The sequence below is a fragment of the Elephantulus edwardii genome, unplaced genomic scaffold (assembly GCF_000299155.1).
Source record: "Elephantulus edwardii isolate Elephantulus edwardi_28Jun2011 unplaced genomic scaffold, EleEdw1.0 scaffold00024, whole genome shotgun sequence".
NCBI lineage: Eukaryota > Metazoa > Chordata > Mammalia > Macroscelidea > Macroscelididae > Elephantulus > Elephantulus edwardii.
The window spans coordinates 7227110-7254706 of NW_006399774.1; the positions used below are offsets into that span (position 1 = coordinate 7227110).

Below are 27597 nucleotides of genomic sequence, written 5' to 3' on the forward strand. Positions count from 1 at the left end.
AATTTTTTTATTGGCAATGCGACTTTTCATTTCCTGGCTACTGGTACCAAGAGTGTTGACTGTGGAGCCAAGCAAACTAAAGCTGTGTACAATCTCAATCTCTTCACCATCCATCCTGATGCTGTCAATTGTATGTATTTTAGTCATAGTTTGTTATTAAGACCGACTAGGAGGCAGCATTATCCACTTCTGAAATAACAAGCCTTTGAAAATCATATGTACAACACAGGGACATGGGTCGATAGAGTATTAGAGGTAGAGCCCTGATTGGAAGTCACTAAAGATGAGGAGAAACATCTGCCGTTAATGACTGAAATGTGGAATGTATAAAGTGTGAGTATAGGAAACACAACGTTGTCAGAAATGAGATGGAACACATAAAGATCAACATTCTAGGCTCTAGCGAGCTGAGGTGGACTGGCATTGACCTCTGTGAATCAGACAATCATATCGTCTGCTCTGCTGGGAGTGAAAAACTGAGGAAAAAGGGTGTTGCCTTCATGGAGGAGGGAGAAGGTAGGGGAGAGAGAAAATTGTACAACAATGAATGAGCTTTTTCTTTTTTTAAAAAGAAAACTAACTGGGAGTGGGGAAGGGATTCAGAGGGAAGAAAATGTGAAAAGAAATGAATAAAAAAAAAATAAAATTAAATTAAAAAAAAATCCCACTTTTCTGTACATTTTTTGTTAAAGTCACAGAAAACAACCACAACAACCCAACCCCAGCACTGTTTCAAGGTCTGTCCTGAAGTCCAGTGCTGTGAGTCGTGGATACTCATCCACGTGCGTACAAAGAAGCCCTGTTAATCCAACTTTGTATAGAACTAGCATTTGTTTAGCAGCACTGACACCCTACTGATAGGTTCTGCTCTGGGGATATTTGTTTTGTTTGCCCCGTCTCTGTTGTTAGCTTTCATCAAGTTAACTCGACCTCAGAGTTACTAAACACACGACAGCCTGAAGCATCGGCCAACCCCTCACCACCCTGCAATCATCTGCTTCTCTGAGCCGAGCCACCTCTGCGGCTAGTGTGCCCGTCAACCCCACTTAGCGTCTCCTTAGCCCTTGTTGATCCTCCGCTCACCAAAGATGATGTCCTTCTCCAACGATGGCTCCCTTCTGAGGACCTGTTCAGGCAACTGGGTCAGTCAACGTTCTGTGATGATCCGTAAACTTTCAGTGGCTAATTTTTAGAATTGAATTGCCACGTCTGTCTTTCTAGCTTGTGTTGGTCTGGAAGCGCCCCTGAAACCTGTTCACTATGATGAACCTGCAGATCCTGGGAATACCGGTGGCCCAGCTGCCAACGTCACAGCAGCTGTCAAGGCTCTGCGATGTGACAGCCAGGCAGCTGCATGGTGGCCTCCACCATCACCCCACTGGTGAGTTCATTCTGCAGGACACAACACAGTGCCTCCCTCAGGCCTTCATGCCTGGAAATCTCTATGGACACAGATTGTCATAGTTCCCCTGGGGAGTAACTGGTGGATTCGAACTGCTGACCTTTGGAGGAGTAACTGGTGGATTCGAACTGCTGACCTTTGGTTTAACTTCCCAGTGTCTAGCACACTGTACCACCATGTCCCTTGCCACTGATAATATTTTGCTTAAATAACTCTTTCCATCTGTAGATTTCAAAGAATTTTTTAATGTTAATACATTTTTATTTAACGAATGTTGCTTTGTCTTTCAATTCCATTGTCCATCAGTAGTACCACAGTTCCTCCAAAACTTATATACAAAGATTCATCTTCAAGAGAACCTTGTTCCACTGCTGTTCTGTCAAAACAGAAGTAGGTTTCTGGAGGTCATCGCATGCTTCTGTGCGATAGTGCCACTGGATAAAAGAGCTTGAAGAGTTAGGGGAGAAACCAAGTATTAAAATTTCTAATAGCATTCATGGTTCAAAATCAAGAAGGGGGTCTGTCAGGGATGTGTCCTGTCTCCATACCTTTTCAATCTGCATGCAGAACAGATCATCTGAGACGCTGGGCTGTACAGAGAGGAATGTGGCATCAGGATTGGTGGAAGAGTCATCAACAACCTGCGTTATGCAGATGACACAACCCTGCTCGCTGAAACTGAGGAGGACCTGATGCACTTGCTGCAGAGTGTCAAGGACTGCAGCCTTCAATATGGATTGAGGCTCAATGTCAAGAAGACAAAGATTCTCACCACTTGGCCAATTGACAGCATCAGTATGGATGATGAAGAGATTGAGATCATTAACAAGTTTTAGTTTACTTGGCTCCACAGCCAACTCTCTTGGTAATAGCAACCAGGAAATCAAGAGACGAATTGCATTGGGAAAGTTAGCTGTGAGGGACCTCTCAAGAGTACTGAAGAGCAATGATGTCAGGCTGGAGACTAAGGTGCACCTTATCTGGGCTATAGTCTTCACAGTTACATGCTATGTATCAGAGAGTTGGACAGTGAATAGGGATGATAGAATGAGAATTGATGCCTTTGAGCTGTGGTGCTGGAGAAGAGTGTTGAATATATCCTGGACTGCTAGGAGAACAAACAGTTTTGACCTGGAGAAGGTGAAGCTGGAATGCTCCTTAGAGTCAAGGATTTTGAAGCTTCGTCTGACATACTTTGGGCATGCTGCAAAGAGGGACTGGTCCTTAGAGAGGGACATCATGTTTGGGAGAGTGGAGGGACGGTGCAGGAGAAGAAGACCTTTGATGAGATGGATCAATTCTGTGAGTGGAGTGGTGGGAATGAGTGTGTTTGAGACGGCAAGGTTGGTACAGGATAGAACAGCGTTTAGAGCTCTTGTACATAGGGTCGCTATGAGTTGCAAGCGACTCGATGGCACATAACAACAAACAACAACAATAGCACTCAGGCAATGGAAACAAATTGGGGCATGAAAATGTGCCAAACAGGTTGAATGCTAGCAAGGTAGCAAAAAGAAAACCTACTGGGAATTGTTTTATGGTCAGATTTCAAAGGATGTTGTGAGCATTTATTACTTTGTCTCATATGTGACTGTGTATTCTCACACTTCTGAAAGAAACAGTAAACAGTTTTGGATCTAAAGTCAGAATATGCTGGTGATGTCTCCTGAGTGTCTGCTGGTCCAGTCAGAGAGTAGAAAACCAGAGTTATCCATCCAAACATGTGGCCTGAGAGAGGGGTATCCAGATCTTTGTGGCTAGGACTCTGATACCCAGGCCCAAATCGGTTCAAACTTGCTTCCACCCTTCAGTCCTATTCAGATTATGCCATTGAAATATTAACATATGACATGGGGAAGAACTTTCTAGTCTTCTAACGAGTTTCTGAATGTGGGAGTTATGTACTTCTTCTGACTGCACAAATCTAAAACCATTGTGTTTCACCACCATACATGCAAAATCTGAGTTGTAGAGCTGGGATGACATTGAACTCCTGATGGCCTCCCCTCTGTGCCCCGTGCCTCCCTGGCCGGTCAGTTACACTTTGAGTCAGGTCATTGTTGTGTGGAGCAGACCGATAGCTGACCCCTTGACCACAGTGGGGTTTTCCGGTCCTGCTCTGGGGGTGCTTTTGGGCAAGGCTTCCTGGGCCTACTCAGTGCTCAGAGAAGGACTGAGACAACCTTGAGGACCCTTTGTGCTCTGCCCCAAGTCTAGCTTGCTGGTCACATGTGACCGGCTAGACTAGCGTGTGTGGTAGGTGGCTTAGCACAGCCGAGGGCCAGCCTGAGCTCAGCTTCCTGTAAATGATATTTCCTGAAAATCGTGGAAAGCTCTCCTCAAGATTTAATAGAAGGAAAGTGGGCTGCGTATTGGCAAGCAGACCTCTGACTGCCAGCTCAGATCCCTGAAGTACATGCAGATGGCTGTGAACTTGGCTAGGCAGCATCCAGATCTTTGGAGCCCAATATTGTCATGCAGGAGAAGCACAGCTGTCACCCAATTGCAATTCCCTTGATTGGGTCGCCAGCACTGTCTTCCCACCCATTGACGCAGCATTCACAAGTGTCAGACTTGGCTGGGACATAGAGGCCAGCCTGAGACCCTGGGCAATTTGAAGAGGGTGAGCGTGCCCCACTGTGAAGGCAGCAAGCCTGAACTCTCTCCAAGTCTCCGGTTCCCGCTGAAATCTCAGGTGAGTGCTGCCAGGAAATACTGAGAACAGGAGACCAGCGCGAAGATGGCCGCTTGCTTGGGGCCCTGGAAACTCACGCCACGCGACTGCAGTGCAGCCATGCCGATCAAAGGATGCAGCCAGGGACAGCACGCCGGTCAGGGGCGCCCGGGCCTGGAAATGCTGGAACTGCCACCAGCTCTTCCAGAGAGAAGAGCACAGATATCATTGTCACTTCTCGGGTCACTTTAGGTGGGGCTTACTCACGAAGTCATATTGTTTAGTATGTGAACTGTGTTTTCCCCATGTTGACATGGGGAACTTGGCAGACGTGGTGATGGTCTTGATTGTGTCTGGAGGCAAAGTCCTGTATTTCGAGCATCCTATAGCAGAAGTGCTGGGCCAGCTCATGCCCGTGGCCTTATACAGTGGCCTGGTGCTAGGCTGGAACTGGGAGACTCTCAGAGAAGGCACTGAGATTGCTTCCCAGGTGAAAGGGTGCTGCAGCTCCCTGAGGTGGGCGAGCAAGTGGACACTCCCTCCTCTTCCTCACATACAGCTCACCTCCATAGCTTACACTGGAGGAGCTGAGTTGGAGCCAATAAACGGACAGGCCAGTTCTAAGGTCATCGTTTTCCACAGAAGCCTTGGTCACTAACATATTTCTTTAAGAATGTTGATCTTCCCCACTCCCCCGAAAGTATATAAGAAGGAAGAGAGGGATGGAAAAGCAATGGAAGAGAAAGGGAAGAAGTAAGATTGAGTCGCTATGCAGGTCCCACCGGTGTTATAAGGGCCCCTGGGCAGAGGTGAGCTCAGGACAGCTCCGTTCCCGTTCAGCTCCACCTCCAGCCATGGCCGCTGGCAGGGCCTGTTGGCAACGGCTGCCCGGACCACTCCAAGATGCCACCAGGACTGGGCTGCAGGCAGGCTGCCTCGCTTCCCCGGGCGTCTGCTGAGGCCCGTGTGGGGAAATGCCCACACGTGTTGCCAAGTCTAGAATTTTCCTGGCCCGAGTCACAGAGAGGGAACTTTCCTGCATGAGCAACAGGCACACGCAGGGACGGATGTCACATGTGGAAAGTGGGGAGCCTGAGCCCTGGTCAAGGCTATCGTGGGACCCAGGGATAAGCACCCCTACCATCAACCCCAGCTCTCGTCTGTGTGAGGGCTGTGAGTGTTTTTGGTTTGTTTTTTTTTTAATCCCTCTGTACAGAATTGTTTATACTCTATTTTGGAGAGTAACAGTACAAACCAGAGTGAAGTCTGGAAAGGCTGCACTCACCATTGGAGTTTAATGAAAATGCACTGAGTATGAGGTTTGTTGTACTAGAAAGTTTGGGGAATCAGAACTGAAGGTTTGTACTAGGAAGAAGGACCAAATTTCTCCTGAAGCTTTGGAGCTCTTATCTAACATTCCCCACTCCAGACTGCTAGACAACATTCTTCTTGTTGTTGTTGTTACATGCTGTTGAATCTCCTCCGACTCATAGTGACCCTGTGTACACCAGCTCTGAAGCCTGCCCTGTCCTGAGCCTGTCTCATTGACTCACTGACACACCAAACTCCATTACCCCAGTTACTGTATCAATCCATCTCATCCGGAGTCTTCCTCTCCTGTGCTGTCTCTCCACCCTTCCAAGCACGATGTCCTTCTCCAAGGACTGGTCCCTCCTGGCCACGTTCACAAAGTACGTGAGATAGAGCCTCGAAATACTAGCCCCCAAGGAGAAACTTGGTTTCACCCTCTCTAGGACAGACCTATGTGTTTTCTTGGCAGTCAGTGGTATGTTCAAGACTCTTCTCCAGAATCACAACTAGAAGGCTCAATTCTTCTTACATCCTTAGTCATTGTCTAACTCTTTGAAGCAAAATAAGTAATTGTGAAGAACATGGCCTGAATTAGGCACACCTTAGTCTCTAGACTAACATCGTTGCTTCTCAGCACTCTGGAGAGGTCCCTGACAGCAAATTTTCCTAGTGCAATCCGTCCTTTGATTTCCTGACTGCTGGTGCGAAGAGTGTTGATTGTGGAGCCAAGCAAGCTGTAATTGTTAACAACCTTAATCTCTCCTCCATCTTCTGTAGCTACTTTTAAAAATCTCTGTTCAGCTCTTTTACTTCATAGTTGTAGGATATACTCAAGATAATATTTTTCGGTTCCTTTGCAATTGTTTTCCTTTTCTTCAACTTCAGTTTGGATGGAATTGCCTATGAGAAGTTGGTGATCGGTTCCAAAGCTGACCAGCATCCTTGTTCTGACTGCTGAGATTGAACTTCTCCACTATCTCCACCATAGCAGATTTGATTCCAGAATATTCCATCCAGCAGAGTCCATGTGCATAGCTGTTGTTTATGTTGTGTGTGTAGAGGTATTTGTAATAGATTGTGGGTCTTGTAAAGTTCTGTCCATCATTAGATCTTCGCCATTGTTTCTATCACCAAGATCCAGTTTTCCATTTCCCAATGCTTCATTGCTTCCAGCCTTGGCATTTCAATATCCAATAATTATCAGCATATCTTGATTGTATACTTGATTACTCTCTCAATTTCTTCATCTTCATATTAACTGGTCTTTGTAGGTCTAGGAATATTATATATGGTAAGAAACTGCGCTGCAATCTCAAAGACAAGGTAGTTTGAATCCACCAGCTGCTCCATAGGAGAAAGATGGACAATCTCCTTCTGTGCGATTTACTGTCTCTGAAAACCTGCTTGAAGGTCAGCTATGGGCACAGCAACAATGTGTCATTATACTTCAGGATAGATCTTGAAATGGTTGGTTTTTTTTAAAAAAAAATACTAGTTTATTTACAAAATTTGAATACATTTATTTCAAGAACAGATTCTTCCAATTTCCCTCACCCCCACCCATCAAATAGTACAACCCCATGAGTACTCCCCCCTCCCCCTGCACATCCTCATCCCTCTGCTTCCAGCCTCCCCCACCCCACCCCTGATCCTTATACTCATTCTACAGTAAAGGTTTTATACAGTATTTGTCCTTATGGGACTGAGTTCACTCAGCCTAATGCTTTCCAGCCCCTCCCAATCGAGGTAATAAATTACAGAAGCATTGCTCCTGTGTGCTGTATAGCATTCAATTGCATGATGTGCCATAATTTCTCAGTCCATTCTGGAAGGCAGTTTGGCACTCCCTCAAAAAGCTGAATATAGAAATTCCATATGGCCCAGTTTCCCCCCTACTTGGAATATACACTGAGAAAACGAGAACTGAGGCACAAATGGAGATTTGTACACCAGTGTTTGTAGCAGCATTATTCACCACCATGAGAACATGGAAACAACCCAAATGTCCAACCACAAACGAATGGATTGATATGTTTTTTATGACAATGAGTACAATGCTACTCCTCTTCAGTCTGTCATTCTCTGACAGATTGTAGCAGACCAGGCAATGCCTTTATTCAAAATTGCTAATGAAAGTCCACCTCAGCTCACTAATGCTTAGGGTACTGGCCTTTGTGTTCGTGTTCTCATTTTTTACAAATTGCGATTTTCTTAGATTTATAGTTTCAGTTTTGTTGTTGTTTTTGTTATGTGCCATCGAGTTGCTTGCAACTCATAGCATTTCTGTGTACAACAGCTCTGAACCCTGACCTATCCTGAACCAACCTTATTGTCTCTGACACACCTAGCGCCATTACCCAAGTCACTGAATCAATCCATCTCTTCCAGGGTCTTTTTCTCTTGCACTGTCCCTCCACCCTCCCAAGCATTGTGTCCTTTTCCAAAGACTGGTCCCTCCTTGCAACATGTCCAAAGTATGTCAGACAAAGCCCCAGAATCCTTGCCTCCAAGGAGCAGCCTGGTTTCACCCTCTCTAAGGTGAACCTGTTTGTTCTCCTCGCAGTTCATGGTATATTCAATACTCTTCTCCAGCACCACAGCTCAAAGGCATCAATTCTGTTTCTGTCATCCTTAGTCATTGTCTAGCTTTCTGATAAATAGCAATTGTGAAGACCATGACTTTGAATTTAAGAAATGAAAAAAAAAAATTCTACATTGTGATTGTTAGAGGATATTTGAAGCTGTGTCTTCTCATTTTGACTCCTCTCACATCAAGAAATGAAGGTTTCAAATGTTTAAGTCCATTCACATCATTAATGTTGACTCTTACTGAGAAAATAGCTCTTCCCCAGCTTCCAACTAGGAACGTAACCTTTCATCACTGTATCCCATGGTCTTCTATGGCTGTTTAGAAAGTTTTCACTGGCCTTTCCCCAGTTCCCCACCTCCTACTGTAGGTCTCTAATTCTTTCTTCCTAGTCTACCTTAGTATGCAAACTAAAATACACTAAAATGTGTGTATCATCAAAAGTGACTCTGCTGTATCTGAAATACTGCTGGTGTTGCTTCCAACATCACAGTAACACAGAAGCCACCACAATATGACAAAGTGGTAAATGAGCTAGGCACTTCTAGGACAGTATTTCTTAGTGTATTTCTTTCTGCACCTAAATCACCCGCCTGTATCTTAAAATTTGCGTTCTTTCACTCTACTGAGATTCATAGAATGAGCAGCTCGTAAATTGGACCTGTAAGTTCTTGAAAATGTCCACAGCAGAGCATATCCCCAGCCAACTCTCTGCATTTGGAATTCAATGACATGGACTACATTTTTCAAGCTGTGTAGGTATTTTCACCTTCTGAGTTGTTCCTTTCTTAGCAACATAGACCTACTGCCCCTTGTGTTCCTTTCATATCTGTTGGGTTGACTGTCAGCTTGATCCCAGAGAAACAGATCTTAATAGAACACAGTTCTCAAGGCGTATATTTTTCACTAGATAAGCTAAAATAGTTCTCGGTTTGAAGAAGACTTCATGGGGATCTTTTAGGCTTAAGGTATATCTTGGAGCAATGCTTTTGAGAGTTCCTCCAATCTCCGTAGCTCCAGAAAGTCTGGAGTCCGTACGAATTTAGAATTCTGTTCAGGAATTCTAGAATTCTGATGAGGACTCATCTGTGGAATCTTTGTAGTAACGGTAACTAGGCACCACTCCGTTCTTCTGTTTATGGAGATTATTAGCCACACATTCCTTATCTTCTTGCTATTCCTGACTCCTCCTTCCCCGCTGCTCCAGGGAAAGAAATATGTGATGTGATGTGTGTGTGTGTGTGTGTGTGTGTGTGTGTGTGTGTGTGTGTGAGGTGCCATTGAGTGAACTATCACTCACAGTGATCCTATGAACAAAAAATCTGAACCTTGCCCCATCCCGTGCCATGCTCAAGTCCATTGTTAAAACCGTGTCAGTCCATCTCATTCAGGTTCTTTCTGTCTTTCATTGGCCCTCTACCTTTCCCAGCATGGTGTCTTTTTGACCATATACCCAAAGTGTGTGAGACAACTTTTGACCAACATTGCCTCTAAGGAGCACCTTGGATGTACATCCCCAAGATACATTTAGTTGTTCTTTTAGCAGCCTGTGGTTTTCAATGCTCCTTGACAACATCACAATTCAAAGGCATTGATTCCTCTTTGATCCTTTCTTATTCATTGTTCAACTTTCACCTGTTTAGAAAGCAATCAAAACTACCTTGGCTTGGATAAGTTGACATCCTTGATCTTTAGCACTTAGGAGAGGTTTCTGACAGCAGATTGTCCTAATGCAACACAGCTTTTGATCTTCTGATGACCGTTACCATGGCTGTTGCTTGTAAAAGGAAATCTTTGACAGCTTCAGTGTTTTCTTAATTTATCATGGCATTGACTGTTGACCTAGTGGTGAGGATTTTTCGTTTTCTGATGTTGAAATGTAGTCCATATTAAAGGTTGTAGCCTTGGGGGTTTTGCAGTAAATACAGCAGTGTTCACTTTCTGTAAGCAAGGCTGTGTCTTCTGTGAATCTTTTTTTTTTTTTTAAATTTTTTATTATTTTGTGTGCGTGTACCGTCAAATCAGATCTGACTGGTACAGGAGGATATTGCGCCTCCTTCTCCGGCAGAGCATCTGGTGGATTCGAACCGTGTTCCTCTGGGATTGCAGTGCAGCTTCTTGCCACTAGGCCACCAGAGCTCCCCGTCTTCTGTGAATCTTGTGTTGCTGATGCGTCTCCCTCCAATCCCAATGCCTTATTCTTCTTCATATAGTTCAGCCTCTCAAATTATTTGCTTAGCAAACAGATTGCATAGGTCGGGAGAAAGAAAGTCTGATGAGTACCTTTTCTGATTTTAAGCGAAGTTAATTTATACCATTCATTGTGCCTTAAATGACACTGTGCAAACATATAAAAGCTCGGACACTATGCAGTGAACTAGGAGACATAGTAATAATACCCAATGCGCTTTTAGGCCATTTCATCAGCATGTCTCAGGAAGCCTTAAAGCTGCAAGTCAAGGACCAGATCCGATGAGATATTTGTACGTAAGTGACCAGAGCATCTACTCTCTCTCCCTAACTGCTGGCATCGTAGAAATAGGCACTTTTAGCACATACTCCCTAAGCCATCTTTGTACAAAACAAATTTTGAGGGCCTGTAGATGGTACAGTGGCTAAGCTTGGCTGCAGGCTGCATATTTACCTGCTCAGACTCACCTCGCTATTCTGCAGGACAAAGAACTGATGGTCTGTTGCCATATAGGTTACCGCCTCGAAGACCCGATGGGGCAATTCCATTCTGTCACGTTGAGTCAGTAGGAGTCAACATTGACCGGAGGACACCTAAAAAGAATGGTCAGAATCCGTGCAAAAGCCATCAATCAACTGGTCAAACCAAGCAAACCTCCCAGTGTTCTGAGCTGTTGTCAGGCGGGTCTGAGATAAGCTTGATTTGGCATGACATAGCCTTCTGCCCCAAACCAATAAATAGTGATGAGATTTCCCACCCAGTGCTTTAGCTAGTATGTCACTGATTGAATTTTCTGTCATCTCCCTTTTCTCATCTACAAAGTGCTGGATTAACCTTAATGACATTTAAGTGTCTTTTTAGCTCAAAAAATTATGCAACTTTTATTGTCTAATTGTGTTAACTCAGTGACACTTAGCAGTTACCTGCAGCTGTGGCCAGTATTTTTGTCCCATGGCAGTCACCCGGAGATGACACAAACCCTGGTCACTAGGGGCTTAAAGATAGACAGGAGGAAGAAATACGATTAGTGATATGGAAGCATGACTTAATTACGCCCTCAGATTCCAGTTGTAGCTGTTCTTCCTTCTCCCTCCTGTTAGTGACATTGTGAACATTTGTTGTGTTGATTATTTATTTGATGATTCACTTCTTGGACATTAACGGGTATCCAGTATATACCGGAACAGGGCTGGTGTTAGGGATGCAGACATGCACAAGTATCTTCATCTCCTGTGCTTTTCTTCTACTAGAATCAATAGATTTTATCCTGAATCATCTGTTCACAGCCCTTTTAATTTCAGGCTCATCCTACAGAAAGAGTGCTGTTAATAAAATCTTTTAAAAGCGTCCACATAAAACCAGATGCCACACTTATTTGAGCCACACTTGTTTGACTGATTTTAATCCAGAATCTTTGAAAGGCAGACCCTACACAGTTATGTATCAGTCTGCTGGTGTTGTCCATAGTGAGCTGTGCTCCTAACCCAAAGATGGCATCTCTCTGGCAGTTCAAATCCCCCAGCTTCTCCTTGGGATGGGCAGTCTTCTCCTGTGTGATTGACAGCCTCAGAAACCCACTGGAGGGTTAGCTGTGAGCTGCTTCCAACTTGATGACATTGAGTGGGCCCTTTCCCCCTGCCTTGTTGCTCGGCCCTAGGTCTGTGGTGATGATGTGAAACCGAATGAAATACTGACGCCTCCCACACTATCTCACAATGTGTTCCAGGTCAGATCACTGGGATCCACGGCCTTTCCTTGACTGGTTTTGCAATAATCAGTCATTATTTCATCGGCTTATTCTCAGAAGAAGGTCTTCCTTCCTTTCTAGTCCACACTGGTTTAGAAATGGCACTGAAAGCTTCTCTGTGTCATGGTCACATGCAAGTTTCCACTGACAGGTGAATTTTGCTACATTGTCTGGAAACGAAACATGGCTCTTCTGCATGTTGTTATGCTGTTATTAGGTGATGTCAGGTATGACTCACAGCGACCCCAGGAACAACAGACCTGAACCCTGTCCTGTCCTGTGCCATCCTCATCAACTCTAACACACTTGAGCCCGTTGCTGCAGTCACTATGTCTGTCCATCTCGTTTAGGGCCCTGACCCTCCACCTTACTAAACATGAAGTCTGTCTCCAAGGAATAGCCTCTCCTAACAACATGCCCAGAGTATGTGAGATGAATGAAGCTTCACCATCTTTGCTTCTAACAAGCACTCTGGCTGCGCTTTCCCCAAGCATATCTCTTTGTTCTTTTGGCAGTCTGTAGGATTTTCAGTGCTCTTCTCCAACACCATCGTTTAAGGCATCAGCATCAGGATGGATGGCGAAGAGATTGGGATTGTTCACAGCTTTAGTCTGCTTAGCTCCACAGTCAACACTCTTGGCACCAGCGGCCAGGAAATTAAAAGGTATATTGCGAGGGGAAAGTCTGCTGTTAGGGACCTCTCCAAAGTACTGAAGAGCAAGGGTGTCTCTCTGGAGACTAAGGTGCGCCTGATACAGGCCATGGTCTTTGCAATCACTTGTTATGCATCAGAAAGTTTGACAGTGACTAGGGAGGATAGAAGGAGAATTGATGCCTTTGAGCTGTGGTGCTGGAGAAGAGTATTGAGTGTACCATGGACTGCTAAGAAAACAAACAGATTCTTCCAGGAGAGGGTTAAACCGGGCGGCTCCTTGGAGGCAAGGATTCTGAGGCTTTGTCTGAGATACTCTGGACATGTTGTAAGCAGAGACAGGTTCTTGGAGAACATCATGCTTGGGAGGGTGGAGGGACAGTGTGAGAGGGGAAGGCCCTCTTTGAGGTAGATTGATTCTGACTAGGGTAATTGGGATAGGTGTGTCGGAGACAGTGCGATTGGCACGGGATAGAGCAGGGTTTAGGGCTGTTGTACATAGGGTTGTTATGAGTTGCAAATGACTCGACAGCACATAACAACAACAACAACTCATTGTCCAGCTCTAAGATGTGTAGCAAGTGACTGAAAAGACCATGGCCTGAATCAGATACACTTTAGTCTTCAGGCTGACACCACTGCTCTTCCACTCATCTGCGTGGAAGGTGGGAATTATACCACTGGCTCACTGACCCCTTTTATTTACTCATAGCTGTTGTGTTCTATGTTGTTGGGTTTTCCCACCACTCAGAATAGTAGTCTGGATAGCAGAATAAGAGAGATGGAATGAAAGGTTTGGTTTGGGGTTTGTTGTTTGGGTTTTCTTTAGTCTCTAGGAACAGAGCTAAGTTTATACTCATGCTTGTTTTGTAACACTTACTATGGTCCTGATGAGGGAGCTCTAGTGGCCTAGTACTAAGGAGTTGTGATGCCAACCCAGAGGCACACGGTTCCAATCCACCAGACACTCCAAGGGGAGAGGGATGGAAAATCTCCATCTGTGTGGTTTCCCGCCTCTGAAAGCCCCCTGGATGGCCAACTGTGAGTCAGTCGTGACACAGTGGCACACGGCAACCACAGCACCATAGTCCTGCTATGAGGGGCACGCTGGCTGCTAACGGAGAGATACTCAGGCTCTCCAGACCTCTGCATGTCACAGGTTGTGAGTATCTAATTTTTCCTTGAATTCTTTTGGCATATATTTAGTGACAAAATTCCTGAAAGGGGAATAGGATCTAGAAATCACTCTTTGCTCTTTACAATGACTTAAATATCTTTAACTGAGAGACTGTTGTGATTTAAGAGTTCCCATCTAAACTTTGAAGGCTTCCTGGTGGCACGTCAGACCACTAACCAAGAGGTCATACGACTCCGGTGGTTCAAATCCGCTGTGGACAACTTGGGAGGAAAACGGGCAATCTCCTTCTCCTGGGGGTGGGGGAGACTGAGAAAGGTGGGATAAATTATGTAGACTGCATTGAAACAGAAGAGGGAGAGATCTGTTTAAAAGGGATATGTGATTAGGTATTAATGTCATGACGGGAGTCCAGAATGAAGGCTGCAAAGTGGAGTGGACTTGAGGGGAGGGATTTTTCTTTTACTTTTCAAAGAGAAGAGCGAACTGAGGCAGAGGGGTGGGCAGGGAGAAAAGGGCAACAATGAATGAATGGAAATCCAAAATCTCTGTAAATTTTCATTAAAATCAATAATAAAAAAATGTAAAAAAAAATTAACAGCCTCAGAAGCAGAGGATCGCGTCAACCCAGAAATCAACTCAGTGACAACCCTAGTTTTATTTTATAATTCGGGGGGGGGGGGGCAGGGATTATCTGGATTTATCTCTGTGATCAATTTCCTATTCAGCAAAGAACTCCAATCTGGTCTCATACCCCTAAAGTATTGTTCATTTGTTTTTTGTTCATTTGGATTTGTTCAAGTTTACCAATGAGTCACATAAACATTGTGCAAACTTTTCCCTTTAGAAGAACGCAGCACACTCTGCCCTTGTTTTAGACGTGGAGTCTTCAGTGAATTACATGAAGGCACCGTCTGCAGAGGCCATGAGTGGTTCTGGAAGGTTCCTTCCCATATCCCCTGCAGTCCTTCCCCAGGCCATTTCTTCTCATTTTTAAGAGTTTCTGTCTGGCTGTCCCTGTGTTGCTCCTCCAGAACAGAGGATCTCAGCTGCTGTGATGTGTGAGTAAAAAAAAAAAACAAACAAAAACACCACCAGAATCTATTTTTGCTTCCTTATTTGCAATGTGAGTTTACGGGTAAGCTGAAGCCATGTGTGGTCCTGGGAAGGTGAGGGGACAAGAAGCAAGTGCATCTAGTGACATTTTTTCATGGAAGGTCAGCTGGAATGTGGACAGATGATTCCTTCATAAGACAAACTTGTGTCTGTGACGAAGAAATGTCACTGCTGGAATAAGACATGGTGTGCAGACTCCATGGTGGCTGGTGGCAACTGGGTGACAGGGGTGCAGGCTGCAGCCCCAGGACACAGAGCTGCTGGAGGGTGATGGGTGCAGGCTGCATCTCCGGGGTACAGAGCTGCTGGAGTGCCCTGTGCACCTCTTCTCTGCTTCCAGCCTGGACTCCAGGCCCCTTGGCAAAGATACTCTGTCCAGTGGAAACTGGCCCTGCTCTTCCTGGGGCCGCCATGACCCATGGGAAATGGCTAATTTCATATCATTAAGGCAGTTTTTTTAAAAAAAAAGACTGAAACTAGACTTTCTGAGAAGGTGCAGAAATGCGCGTGGAGCGCTGTGAGCACTGAGGGTGGGCTGCCTTTGGAGTTTTGTGTTCACGCTACACTTCACCGAGGAGCTCAGGGTTTCCACCGTGCGGCTCACTGGTCCACACTCTTCCCAAGCCCACGCGGACCTGTGTGTGTCACACCGAGAAACTGCCTCCCTTAGACCCCCAAGAATCCTCTGAAAAGTCTCTAGGTCATGTTCCTGAGTGGTGCAAACTGTGAAGCCCTTGACTGTAGACTGAAAGGGTGACTGTTGAAACCTACTCAGAGGAGCCTCGGGTCACAGGCCCGGTGACCCGCTTATTAAAGAAAAGTCCCACGGCAGCCTGTGGAGCGCGCAGGAGTCAGAGTCACCGACAGTGACAACTCTCTCTTTTCTCTTCTCCTCTCCTCTCCTCTCTCTCCCCTTATATTCCTTTATGATATTTTATATTACAGATAATATTGTGTACTTATTTATACTATAGTATTTCACAATGATATAGCATAATATTGTTATATATTCATAGCACTGGTTTGTGCATTGCTGTACAGAGGTAACTCATGGTTGCTGTGATGCTAAACACTGTGACACTGATGTGCCAAATGTGATGATGGTTACCCATGGTGGACAGTGTTTGGTGGAGCTCCCCGATTAAAACAAGCTTGGAAGCAGGAGTGGCATCCACTTCCGAAATGACTTGCCTCCAGAAACTCTATGAACAGTGCTCGGGTCTTTCATTCATAGGGTCGCTATGAGTTGTCTATGACTCGACGGCACCTAACAACAACAGCATTCATCATTTATGTGTAATGAGGCAAAGGTATATCCCACTGCCTTTGGGTCAATTCCAAGGCACGGTGACCCTGGTCCAGCTTTCCAGAGGCTGAAATTCACAGTGGGAGGGTACTGCATGTCTTCCTCAGAGCAGCTGGTGGATTCAAACCTCCAAAGTGTAGCCTCTGAGTCCGGCTTCTTCTGGACTACAAAGGTGAGGTCTTCTAAAGGCACTGTCTCCTCTCCAGACAATCAGTTAAAAGGCATGTACTCTCTGTCTAAAAAATTCACGGCAGAGAATTGGTTCTGATTTATAACAACCCTCCACCAGCTTTCTTTTTTTTTTAAATTTTTTTTATGTGTGTGTGTGTGTGTGTACCATCAAATCAGATCTGACTGGTTGTGTTACAGGAGGAGATTGTTCTTCCTTTTCCAGCAAATCATCTGGTGGCTTCGAAGCACACAGCTCTGGGATTACAGTGCAGCTTCTTGCCACTAGGCCACCTGAGTTCGCCTCCATTGGCTTTCTGAGGGTGTAAATTGTAACCAAGGGAGGAGCTCTGGTGGCCTAGCGGTAAGGAGCTGTGCTGCCAGCTCAGAGGCAAAATCAGAGGTTCAAATCCACCAGGAGCTCTGTGAGAGAAAGTGGTGCCGTCTTCTCCCAGTAGTTACCCATGGTGGACAGTGTTTGGTGGAGCTTCCCGACAAAAACAAGCTCAGAAGCAGGAGTGGCATCCACTTCCGAAATAGCTCACCTCCAGAAACTCTATGAACATGGAGAAAGGACGAGAGTTATACAAGTGTTCATGCCTTTTGTTCATAAGGTCACTATGAGTCGTCTACAACTCGATGGCAACCTAACAACAACACCACCAAAACCATAATTTGTTATGGTCCACACAGTCAAATGCCTTTACATAGTCAATAAAGTACAAGTAGACATTCTTCTGGTATTCTCTGTTTCAGCTGGAATCCATCCCACATCAGCAATGTGTCCCTGGTGCCATGGCCTTTTCTAAACTCAGCTTGAACTTCTGGAAATTCCGTATCAACGTACTGTTCAAGCCATTGTTTTTGTGATTCTCAGCAGTATTTTGCTTGCTTTGTGATATTAATGATATTTTCCAATAATTTCCACATTCTGTTGAATCATCTTTCTTGGGAATATAGACAAATACAGGTCTCCTCCAGTCAGCCAACCAGGAAGCTATCCTCCCAACATAAGTGGGAATATATATGTGGATGTATGGGGGGGGAACAACAACCGACTGTAACAGCACATCAACAGAGAACTGCCAGATGCTCAGGCTGGGTTTACAAGAGGCCGTGGCACTAGCGAGATTATAACCTGTGTTAGATGGATATTGGCTGAAAGCAGAGAGTACCTGGGGAAGGCCTATCTGTGTTTCATTGACTCTGCAAAGGCATTTGACTGTGTGGATCACAATAAACTGTAGCTGACTCTGTGAAGAATGGGAATTCCAGAATGCTTGATTGTGTGTATGCAAAACCTATGCTTGGATCAGGAAACAGTCATCAGAACAGAGCAAGGAAACCCTGCATGGTTCAAAATCAGGAAAGGTGTACACCAGGGAGGCATTCTATCTCTATGCCTTTTCAATCTATATGCGGAACATGTCATCTGAGAGACTGGGCTCTATGAGGAGGAATGTGGCATCAGAATTGAAGGAAGACTCATCAACACTTGCATTATGCAGATGACACAACCTTGTTTGCTGAAACTTAGTGGGACCTGAAGCATCTTCCGCAGAAAGTCAAGTACAGCAATCTTCAGTATGGATTTGAGCTCAACATCAAGAAAACAAAAATTCTCACCACTTGGCCAGTTTGTACCACTATAATAGATGGAGAAGAGATTGAGATTATGAACAATTTCAGCTTGCTCAGTTCCACAGTCAACACTCTTAGCACCAGCAATCAGGAAATCAAAAGATGAACTGGATTATAAAAATCTGCTGTCTCCAGAGTACTGAAGGGCAGCAGTATCAGTCTGGAGACTAAGGTGCACGTGATCCAGGCCATGGTCTTTTACTGTGCATCAGAGAGCTGGACGACAACTAAGGATGACAGAAGAATTGATGCCTTTGAGTTCAGGTGCTGGAGATAGTATTGAACATATCATAGAAGAGGGTTCAGAGCTATTGTGCTCAGGGTTGCTATGAGCCTCAAGTGACTCAATGGCACCTAACAACAACAACAACATAACAAAATTCACATAGAGATATATGGTTGTTTTTATGTACCATTGAATTGTTTGTGACTCACAGCGACCTTACGTGCTACAGCTGAACCCTTCTCTATCTTGAGCCAACCTCATTGTCTCTGACACACCAACCCCCAGTACTTCAATTACTGAGTCTATTCATCTCATCCAGGTTCTTCCTCTCCTGCGTTGTCCCCCGACCCTTCCAAGCATGATGTCCCTCTCCAAGGACTGGTCACTTCTTGCAACATGCCCCACGGATGTTAGACGGAGCTTCAAAATCCTTGCCTCCAAGGAACAGCCTGGTTTCACCCTCTCCAGGATGAACTTGTTTGTACTCTTATATGACTATATATATTAGGAGCATGCTGATGGCCTAGTGGTAAGAGATTACATTGTCAAACCTAAGGTATGCTTTCTACAAAGATGGCGCTGAAAGCAGAGAAGGAAGCCCCTGCCCCTCCCAAAACTGAAGCCAAAGCAAAGGCATTAAAGGCCAAGAAGGTGTCCTGAAGGGCATCCACAGCCAAAAAAAAAAAGAAGATCCGCATGTCACCCACCTTCCGGTAGCCTAGGACGCTGAGACTCCGAAGGCAACCCAAATACCCCGGAAGAGCGCCCCCAGGAGAACCAAGCTTGACCACTATGCCGTCATCAAATTTCCCCTGACCACTGAGTCAGCCATGAAGAAGATAGAAGATAACAACACACTTGTGTTCACTGTGGATGTCAAGGCCAACAAGCACCAAATCAAATAAGCTGTAAAGAAGCTCTATGACATTGATGTGGCCAACGTCAACACTTTGATTAGGCCTGATGGAGAGAAGAAGGCCTATGTTTGACTTGCTCCTGACTATGATGCTTTGGATGTTGCCAACAAAATTGGGATCATCTAAACTGAGTCCGGCTGGCTAATTCTAAATACAATTTTTTCCTAAAAAAAAAAACAAAAAAAACCGCAAAAAAACAAACCCCCCAAAAAAACCCACCAAAAAAAAAAAAACCAAAAAAATAAAACCCCAAACCTAAGGTATGTAGTTCTAATCCACCAGTTAGCTGTTCAACTATATATCTGTAGTTCACTTACAGTTTTAGAAATTGAAATATCTGAGACTGAGTCAAAGATGAGACCAGGGGAACGTGCTGAGCACCTGACGTCCTTTATCTTGTTCACTCTTCACCCTTCACCATGGTCCCAGGAGGAGGGAGATAGTGTTACCACCTTACCCAAGAGGAAACCAAGGTCTTGGGAGTGCTGAGGAATTTGCTCAAGGCAAACAGCTAGAAGGGAATGGAAGCAGGGATCCTATCAGCTCCATTTGACTCCAAAGTCCATGCTCTTTATCAGCTTATGTTGTGTTGCCTCGCTACAGGTGATCAAAACATCTACATTAACTAATGATTGACTTGAGGAGGGCAGTTTTCACACAAGAGTTTAGGTATTTATTTTTATTAGCCTTTCTACGGTGTCATATCCAAACACACCTGAGATTCCTGGGCGAGGAGGTGTGTGACGGAGCTGCCTGTGTTTGTCCTCAGATTCTCTGCGATTCTCTGCTCCTTCCTTCCATCCCTAGTGTTTGCTTTCTTCCTCACCGCCTACCTATAAGCACTGAGTCAGGACACACATTTCTCTCCTTAAGTAATAATATCTATACTTTGTGGGAAAAGGCAGTGGTGGTTCCAAGATGGAATTCTTGCCTTTTCTGTGGGAGACCCAGGAGCCCTGCTAGCATAGTGTATTGATTACCTGTTGGGCTTCTAACCAAAAGGTTGTTGGTTCCAATCCTCTAACTGCTCCATAAGATTAATATGGATAATCTTTCCTCACAGAGATTCACAGCCTTGGAGATGCAACAGAGGATCGCCACGGGTTAGAACGAGCCTGTCTGTAGTGGGTTTGGGTTTGAAATATTCCCAGCCAATTCACTTCATGCACACCCACTGTTTGTCTGTCAGTGAGGCTTTAAAGGGCTACTTTCCTGCTGAGCAGATTCAGTGGAGCTTCCAGATAAAGAGGGAGTAAGAAGAAAGGCTTGGTGTTCTAGTTCTGGTCAGCCTGCCCTAAGGTCACGGTGGTCTGCTGCCACTTGGCCCAGTGGTGAGAGTCTTTGCTTTCTTGATGTTGAGCTTCAATCCATATTGAAGGCTGCAGCCCTTGACCTTGTGCAGCAAGCGCTTCTGGTCCTCCTCAGTTTCAGCAAACAGGGTTGTGACTTCCAGCATCTAAGTTGACTGAGTCACCTCCTAGCAACTTCAACAAATGGTCTATTGCCACAAACATATGCTAATAACACTGAAGCCCTTATTAATGGAAAACCAAAAGTGACTGTATAGGCAAGACTTGGAGATATTCAAGTTTGATTCCAGATCACTGCAGTAAGGAGACCTTGTAGCTCAGAAAGTCACGGAAATGTTTGGGTTTCCTTGTATTTAAAAAAACCAAAAACAAACCAACCCCAAAAGTGGGTTTATACTATACTGTAGTCTTTAAAGCGTACAGTTGTTGTGTGCCGTCGAGTCGTTTGTGACTCATAGCAACCCCATGTACAACAGCCCTAAACCCTGCTCTATCCTGTGCCAATCGCATTGTCTCTGACACACTCATCCCGATTACCCCAGTCACTGAATCAATCCACCTCATAGAGGGTCTTCCCCTCCTGTGCTGTCCCTCCACTCTACCCAGCATGATGTCCTTCTCTAAAGACCTTACAACATGTCCAAAGTATGTCAGACGAAACCCCAGAATCCTTGCCTCTAAGGGGTAGCCTGGTTTAACCCTCTCTAGGATGAATCTGTTTGTTTTCTTGGCAGTCCATGGTACATTCAATACTCTTCAGCACCACAGCTCAAAGGCGTCAATTCTCCTTCTATCCTCCCTAGTCATTGTCCAACTCTCTGATGCATAACAAGTGATTGCAAAGACCATGGCCTGTATCAGACGCACCTTAGTCTCCAGAGAGACACCGTTGTTCTTGAAGCGTACAGTAGCATTTTAAAAAATCTCAAAATATTGTGCAAGAATAACTGTAATGCGACGCAGAGACACAAAGGGAGCAGCTGCTGTTGGGAAATGACTCTGATTGTGTTGCTCGCAGCGCAATCCCTGCATCTGTAAAAACATGCATTATCTGTGAGGCACTGTGGGGTGAGGTGCAGTTAAACCAGGAGTGCCGCCCTTGGTGTGCAAGTGAACTTCGTAATTGCTGGAGTGGGTCCAAGGGGCCTTTCTCCTTCTGCTTTTCCTCCAAACACCTAAGTGGTGTGCCAGATCTCTGCACATCAGACACGGCCCAGTATTGTGAATAAAATTCAGGAAAACTCAGCCTGTGAAGCCATTTAAGATACCCAAGGTCCTGAACCGCAAAGGGGTGTGTGTGTGTGTGTGTGTGTGTGTGTGTATGTGTGTATCCTTTGTGGGGTTTGTATATGATGGATATGATGTCTGGAGGGAGCAGGCGTGGATGAGACCCTTGAGGGCAGAGTCAGACCTTAGGAACCAAGCTGTTGCTCGATGCCATCAACTTGACTCTCAACTCTTAGTGACTCTACATCAGAAAGAACCCAGTCCCATTCTGTGTCACCCTCACAATCTCTGCTGTCGCTGTCATTGAGTCAGTCCATGTCACTTCTAGCTTTTATGCCATGGTTATCTAGAATAAAGGTAGCTTCTCTTGGCCCAGGGAGCTCTGGTGGCTTAGTGGTAAGGAATTGCACTGCCAATGCAAAGGTACGTAGTTTGATTCCATAAGCTGCTTCATGGGAGAAAGAGAGCAATCTCCTCCCATGTAATTTGCAGCCCTTGAAAACCTGCTGGAAGGTCAGCCGTGGTCAGTTCTGACTCGATGGCACTCAACAATAGCTCTTGACCCAGCTCTGTATTGTCATCATTTTTGTGGTGGTGGTTAGGTGCTGTCGAGTCTAGTACGACCCACAGTGACCCTGTGAACAACAGATCTGAACCCTGTCCTATCCTGTGCCAACCTCACAATTCTGACACATTCCAGCCCACCGCTGCAATCGCTGTGTCGATCCACCTGGTTGAGGGTCTTCCTCTCCTTTGCTGACCCTCCACCAAGCATGACGTCCCTCTCCAGGGAATTGCTTCTCTGAACAATATGCCTGAAGTATGTGAGACGAAGCTTTGACATCTTGGAGCGTAAGGAATTCTGCAGTGTGTCAGCACAGAGGTCAATTCAGTGTACTGTTCACAGCTGTGTAGCATGGGATTTGACAGTTTCTCACTCCCGTTTTCACTAGAGGCAGATTCTTCTGCATGCAGGGGTGGCTACCACACTCTGCATGTTCTCTTCCTGTAGTATGTCCATAGATGGTGTGGCGAAAGGGTGGTTTGAGCCCACATCTGGTCACAGTTCTAATGGCCGGCTCTTTACATGTACCTTTCCCTGAGCCTTCCCTTGGAATCGCGAGATGTGACTTTGAATCTACCTCGCCTGCTTTGACTGTTGATCCTCCAGCAGCTTTTTGGAGGCTATAAATCGCATGAGCGATTTCCTATCTTCTCCTTTGGGGCAGCTGGTGGATTTGAAACACATATCTTTGGGTTTCCAGTGCAATTCCTTACTATTAGGCCACCATTGTGAAGGAGACAATGCGTATAAAATGCTCCATTTGTCTGGTGCGTTTTCAGTAACTGGTCAGTAAAGCTGTCATCATGGACAGCGGTCGTGGAGTGAACCCAAGGTCTGGCCCTAGGCCTGGCAGCAGGTTGTGTTTCGTGTTGTAGCGCTTATCAAAAGGTGGGTGGTTCGGATCCCTACGCAGTGGCGATAGCTCAGCCGCTCCGCCGGAGACCCCACGGAAGGTCGCCGTGAGTCAGAATCACAATGACAGTGAACTTGGTTTGTTGTTTTCTTTCTTCATCTGGAAGGAATTTGGAAAATGCCCATTGTCAGCCCAGCTCTTCCAGTGTGGTTGTTAAAGGGGCGTGTTTCTGTTCCAGGGCATCGGATTGAGGACTACAGCTTGCCACGCGGAGTCGGTGTCTGGCCAGTGGGGTGTGTAACTATGTCATGAGTGATGTGACCGTAACAGAACTCGTACATTAAAAAGTTAAACCGTAGCCCAAGGCCGTCCCTCTCAGGCCCTGCCCATCCCTGTACCGTCGGAGGTCAGGAAGGGAAAATGTGTCGTTTAACAGCAAGTTCCTGAGTAATTACTTTGCCCGGGATACTGTGCTGGGGATGTGGTGGTTAACACGTGCCCTCACACCCACCCAACTCCCTTCTCCGGGAGGATGGGTCCCACACGGACAGAGGAGGGAAAGGAGATGGAACTTGGGACACTCCTCAACTGACGGGCTTAGTGTCCACTGCAGACCAGAGTTTCAAAGAGCAGGGGGCAGACTTTTGGGGTGATGAGACCAAGCATTTCTCTGAAAGCTAGGAATTGCGTGAGTTCCATTAGGGAAGAAGACAGCCAGCCATGTATCTGTAGCCCTCCCAGGCCTTGAACCTGTGCTTTTGTGAATAGCTGCCCTTCCTTGCAAGCTTCACCTTCAGATCCAAGTGGCCACAGGCTGCAATGCCTGTCTCTATCGGGAAGTCTCAAGTTTTTATCTACAGAAGTAGCAGTTGGCTGAGGTGGATGAATGGCTGCAGCCGCAGGAGGCTTTTCTGGCTCTTTCCCAGTTAAACCTGGCGGTGTAGTCTGTGTAGCAGCACCAGCCCACAAGCTGTGCATCTGAAATGCACCAGGGAGGGGACCCTGGGGAGAAAGAAGGGCAGTCTCCTCCCTTTGCGATTTCCAGCTTTGAGGAGGAAACGACTGGACGGACCACAGTAAGCTGACCTGAAAATGTGTTTAAGTTAGCATTTACCATGGAAACAGATACAGGAATAGATCAGGAAGTGCCATGACCATGTGGACTTTGCAGTAAGAGGAGCAGCCCAGGTCAAGGTCTCACCGGGAAGGGAAGCCCTGGAAAGCGTCAGTGCAATGACAGTATTTTCTCAAATGACTGTGTGCCTTCAGCTGATTCACTGGGGGTGATTGAAGGGCTTCAGTAAAGGCGCCCCTGGGGCTTGTCACAATACCTGCGATCCTGCCGCATATTATCAGCAATTTGGCTCTTGAAGGAGTTGCTGATTTTTTTTAAAGCACAGCTATCTCCCGAGAAAGTCCCAGAATGAACGCTTAGCCAACAGTTCATGGTTGTTTATTGTGCGGTTGCTAGCCTGGGGCCAGGGCAGAAATCAGAGGAGGGCCTGGGCCAGCCTGCCTGTTGGACCGGGGCTGGGTCCTCCTCATCACCCAGGGCCACGTGCAGGGAGCTCCCACTTAGTTATAAGGAGTGCCGAATGTGGAAAGCTGACTTAGGATTTCAGAGTAGAAAAGCAAAAACAAACCCAAACCTGCAGCTACCAAGTGGTTTCCAACTCACGAACCCTCAGGTGTTCAGGTGACAGGTTCTAGGCTGCTCACCAGGCCTTTGGAGAAGCCTCTGGCTGGGTTGGAAAGAGGAGAGTTTGTCAGCAATTGGCAGGAGTTCATGAATAAAAGGAAGTCTTGCCTAATACCAGCTACCTCTCTGAGAGGCTGTTGTTATCGCTAGGTGCCCTCAATCGGATTTTCCAAAGTGGTAAATGACAGGCTTTCCCACAAAGTCGCTCGTGGATTTGAACTGTGTGTTTTTAGGTTGGTAGCACAGCTTCTTACCTTTAGATGACCAGTGGCCAGAGGAGCAAATGAGATACATGGTCCAGAGCACTGAACCCAGAGCAGACACTTGGGAAAAGCTCACTGGACTTCCTCTCCTCAGGTTTTGCAGGCTGGGTTTCTCCAGGCGGTGAGGTTTTGGCGTTTTGTGTTAAGCTTGCCCTATATTACCCTGAGGACACATGAGTCCCTTCACAATTGTGCCAAAGCAAAGCACAGCTGGGGCAGAAGTGACCCTGTACTTGCTTTTCTCTAGTTGGACCCTCACAAGTCCACCAGCCAATTGTGTGCTTATCTTCATATTACACGAGATGAGAGGATGAGAGGACACGGGGACCCTGACGGGGAAGGAGGTTCGGGAGGCCACAGAGCAGAAAGGAGTGGAGGCTTTTAAACCATTGTGACCCCACAGTCAGGGCTCTGAACTGCTATGTGCTTGGTATGTGCATGTGAGGGCCCCACACACAGACCACGCACACACAGTCAGACCCATGTATGCACTGTCACACACACACACACTCGACCCTGGCACACACACCCTCAGTTACATTCAGGAAAGTACTTTCACACACACACACACACCCCACGCACACAGTCACACTCATGTATGTTTACACACATGCTGCACGCTGATATGTGCACTATTAGACACTCCACTCATCACACTAAAATACACACACAGCATGCACACATACACCAGTCCCACTTGTGTGTACCCTCACACATCCCTCTCTCATACACACACACAGACATATCATACCATATATATATACTGAAGAGCAATGGTGTCTCTCTGGAGACTAAGGTGCGTCTGATACAGGCCATGGTCTTCGCAATCACTTGTTATGCATCAGAGAGTTGGACAATGACCAAGGAGGATAGAAGGAGAATTGATGCCTTTGAGCTGTGGTGCTGGAGAAGAGTATTGAGAATACCATGGACTGCTAGGAAAACAAACAGATTTGTCCTGGAAAGGGTTAAACTTGGTGGCTCCTTGGAGGCAAGGATTCTGAGGCTCCGTCTAAGATACTTTGGACATGTTGTGAGCAGAGACCGGTCTTTGGAGAGGGACATCATGCTTGGGAGGGTGGAGGGACAGCGCAGGAGGGGAAGACCCTCTATGAGGTGGATTGATTCAGTGACTGGGATAATCGGGATGGGTGTGTCAGAGACAGTGCGATTGGCACAGAACAGAGCGAAGTTTAGGGCTGTTGTACATAGGGTCAGTATGAGTCGCAAGCGACTCGACGGCACATAACAACAACAATATATATATATATATATACTCTCTCACACTCCTGTACTCTTTCTACATGATAAACACATATACCATCCACACATACACACACACATTGTCACCCCCACATACTTCCTCTCACACTCTGTCCACTGAGACTCCATCACAGACACACTGCACAGTCTCACCCATACTGTTAACTGTTACATCTTCCCTCTCCCTCCCTGAAGTTCTTGTTTCCATTTACTCTTCTAGCTTTTCCTCTCCATTTTGTACAGATAAAATGACGTTGGATTTGAAAAACAGGAGCAAAGCATGACTTTCTGTGGGGGACTCAGAAGGGACAGGGACTGTGGTTGTAGTGTGGCCAGGAGGCTCAATTTCACGGTTCTCTGACAAACTGTTCATTTATTTCTTTTCAGCACAAGCCGGAAAGTATAAAGGCTAATCACTGTCTCTGCCGTATCCTGCCAATCACTCCTGCATTTACCTCACTGTCGGGACACCTCTGGAAGATACAGAAACACCAGAAGCATTTCCTTACTTCCCATTCCCTCACCTCACTGAAGGAGGGCGAATGTCTCAAGTACCTCCTCTCCTCCAGCAGGTAAAAAGGGGTCCCCTCCTCTAGCAGGTAAAGAATGGTGGCAGTCAGCTACAGGACACCGGCTGACTTCATCTGCTTCACTCGGATTACTGGCTGGTGATTAACCCTTTCAAAATGCAATTATTATCTGCTTTGGATTTTTTTGTTGCTGTTGAAACTATGTGTTCTCAGTAACGGAAGATATTTTTAATGAAACAGAAAAAATATTGAGGTAGTGTGGATTTTTATTCAATTAGTGGGCCACTTATGTTGTCCAAGGGATGTCAGATACTGGGATTGTCAGAAGGCTATTTCTTCAGATTTTTCACAGTTAAACAGCCCCCAGCCCACCCCAAATGGCAACACACACCAAAAGTGGGATAGCACATTCCCATTAGAGCTCAGAGGTAGAAAAGATAGGTGAACACTATGTGTACCACATAGTACACATGGAGCCACATCGTAATAAAAATTCACGGAAGCTGCATTTCTTTTTAAAAAATTTTTTTTGAAGTTGCATTTCTTAACTAAGGTTCAAGTGTAGGAAGAAAGTTGCATTTTTTTAGGAAGTTGCAATTTAATTTTTAATTTAATTTTTAATTTTTTTATTGGGAAAAACATATTGGGCGTACAAGGAGGTGAGGGTTGGGGACAGAAGGGTGAGGATGGGTCAGGATGCAGCTGCAGAGCTGCACAGTTTGGTCAGTGGGGGGAGCAGGTGAAGGAAATGATGAGGGTCCAGTGGGGACCAGATGCTGCAGAGGAATGACAAGCATTTTCCAATAGTAATTAA

The 27597-nt window shown here is 45.8% G+C and overlaps 1 protein-coding gene across 1 annotated transcript in view; it reads left to right on the top strand.

Annotated features, from left to right (window-relative positions):
* Positions 1-27597, top strand: part of TIAM2 (T-cell lymphoma invasion and metastasis 2) — a 537146-nt gene that overhangs the window by 151976 nt on the left and 357573 nt on the right. The gene's annotated exons all lie outside the window — the stretch shown is intronic.